We start from the raw sequence: 3,174 nt of genomic DNA on the forward strand, positions 1-3,174 counted from the left end.
ACAAGCGCATGCTCAAGTTTATATGGGCAGCCGAACAACACTCTGTTTATGGCGAGCCAAAATCCTCTTGCATAAATGCATACATTTATCCTCACGCCGAGTGATCATACATTTTGCAAAAAAAAAAAAAAAAAAATCAAGATGAGCTGGCCAGGGGCCCAGGGTAAGTCTTGGATCTAGGGTTGCCAAAATGATTCCCTCATTAAAAAGAATAATAATTTCTACCACCAAACGCGACGGCTCATGGGGAGAATTTTAATGTGATTTTTTTTTCTGACAGAAAAAAAACAATAGGGGAATAAATCATCAAATGCTAGGTAAGTTTCAATTTTGATTAAAACTGAATTAAATCTTGCTCACTCAGATTCTTGATCGGTCCCTTGTCACGAGCTGAGATCCTCATCATGTTGGAGGACACTAGCTTAAATACAGATAGGGGGACTCAGGGCCATATGGACCCCTTAGTTTTTATGACTTAGAAAAAAAAAGAAAAGGAAGGATCGAAGAGTGTGAAATATATTTTCTAAAATAATAAATTAATGTCAAAATTTAACGAAAATTTAGGCCTGTATTATGTTGACTCCTAGAGAAAGTGTGTATGAAAGTAGAAAGGGCCGGGTCAAATGAAACTAATGGTTTACATAGCAAGGAGCTCTAACAGTTATTGTTCGGTGTATAGGTTGGAGAAAAGAACAGAGGTAAGTATTGGTGTAAACCGAAGAATTGTTGACCTGTGTCTATGATAAACACATTCTTGTAGTTTATTTCACATTGATGTTTATTTCTTGCTTAGCTTAAAAATGCCAGACCTTAAGATTAGGTCTGGTATTTTTAAAGCTAATTAAGCAACAAATAAACACATCAGAAGTTAACATAGTCACATATATCCCCAATTAAAATATTAACATAATAATGGTAATGATGATGAAAGTAATAATTATAATAATAAATATAATAATAAATTATTATTATTATCATCATAACAGTAAATGAGTAAATTCTAAAAATGATTAAATAAATAAAAATAAAATTGTCTAGGACAAAACTATCTTTATGCTAATTTTCTCAACGCAAAACATGAACAATATATGAAAGGATCCAACTTTCTTATCTACTTTATATATTCGAGAGTCAAAAGGGGCCTAAGCTTTCGATCCTATCAGAATCTTCTTCGGAGGCAAAATGGCAAACATATAAAGTGGAACAACCATAATATAGACCACAGACATTCAACAGCAACACTGGAAACAAGGAGACAAAAGGGGCATTAGTGAGAAGAGATGACCAATCAGGTTAATGAAGGGGATGAAAGAAAAGGAGTAGGCAGACACAAAGGGAAGTTAGTGTAAGGCCAAAGAAAGACCTCAAGTGGTCTATATATTCATGAACATGTTAGTAAAATAATACAATATCTTCAAGCAAGTTCTTCTTAATGAATGAACTGCAATGTTCGCATGTACAAATTGTTTTATGTCTGGTAAGTACTGGGGTCTGTTTCATATATAAAGATACAATCAAACACAACTTCAGAAATCAATTGCATCTTGCTTTTCAACCAATCAGAAGCATGAATTGAGGATCCATACTTGATTTTGAAAAGCATTCAAATGTCCTGAATAACTTCCACGTCAGACAAATGATGTTGAAAATAAAAATATATATATATTGTATAAAATTTAAATTAAATGCATCTGATAAAAAAGTATAAAAAAAGAAGTATTATGAACCATTAAAACTTGGAATTCAAGCATTTTATATTACATAACATGTTGGACAGCGGCTCGTTTATGACGTCACAAATCCAAAACTTAAAATTCTAATAACAAATGGATTTTCCTCAAAACTTAACCAATGTTTTTTATCATTTTTCTGCTATTTCTACAACAAACTTTTTTTCAGAATGAACTTCCCCTGTAAGTAACCTGGTTTATAACCCCCCCCCCCTTCTTGGTCTTACCCCTACACAAGCTATTCATCATTTCATGTGAAAACTTACAAGTGAAAGAAACAAGCCAGAGTACACAAGTATTGGTTAATACAGCAATCATTCTGTCTTTATTGCCGTATTTGATGATAATCATTTACAACCAAGGTGCAGAATAAAAAGACCCTTGTACTATTTGCATGGTAAACAAAATCTTCAATAACAAAATGATTATGAACTATTACAAAAATATCAGGTACAACTAATTTTAAATATTCACATTCAATCATCAACTATACTTTAACACACTACATACACTGTGAATTGGTCAATGTATTGAGAAGAGCATGGTGAATCAACATCATGCAGTATTCAAAACATTTTTATTTTAATCTGAATTCTAGCCAGTCTTAAAATGTTTCAAATTCAAGTAAATTCAAAGAAAAAAACAGTAATGAAGCGAGTTAATTTATTTATGAGAGGTAAAGAAAAAGAAGGGCAGATGGAGAGAGTGTGGGGAAAGTGGCAAAAGAGAGAAAGGAGAAGGTGAGAGAAAGAGAAAAAGAGAAATTAAGATAGAATTCAGAGGAATGAAGCAAAAATATATACTTTTGAACATCATATTTTACACATAATTTCCTACATATTTCATAAAAAGTTTATTCACCTTGAGTTTTCAAACTAAAGATTATATAATCATTAAATAATTTTATAAATTTCAAACTAAAGCTCGGATATTTACCAATCTTACTAAAAATTTATTTATTTATATTCACTTGCAATACAAATTGCATGTACATAATGTCTATTATAATCCTCAATCAAAATCTTATCTTAGTTGAGCTATACAGTGTAAACCATTGCTCGTTTTCCGGCAAAATGTGAAATGCAAAGCAAATGTCATTTAAGCAAATACAGTGAACTGGGAAGGAAACAAAGTCCAATTAAAATCAAATTGTAAAGCCTTGCTGCATTTTGCCACCACAATTCATACACTTACATGTCATTAAACCTGTAACTGATAACAAATTAAGATTCTGAAAAGCTTAAACACAGTGATTTTGAGGTAAATTTGAAATGTAACATTCGAGATGTGTGGGTATTTCTCATGCTCACTAATTGGAGCTGAGGCATTATTCACACTTGGTGATGAAATGAAACCGTACAGCGAGACCTATATCAAGATTGTGGAGAGTCATTACAAATGTCTTGAAAAGAGAACAGTACTCTGAGACTTATTATGCAGAAAA

Source organism: Lytechinus variegatus, chromosome 1, assembly GCF_018143015.1.
Source record: "Lytechinus variegatus isolate NC3 chromosome 1, Lvar_3.0, whole genome shotgun sequence".
Lineage (NCBI taxonomy): Eukaryota > Metazoa > Echinodermata > Echinoidea > Temnopleuroida > Toxopneustidae > Lytechinus > Lytechinus variegatus.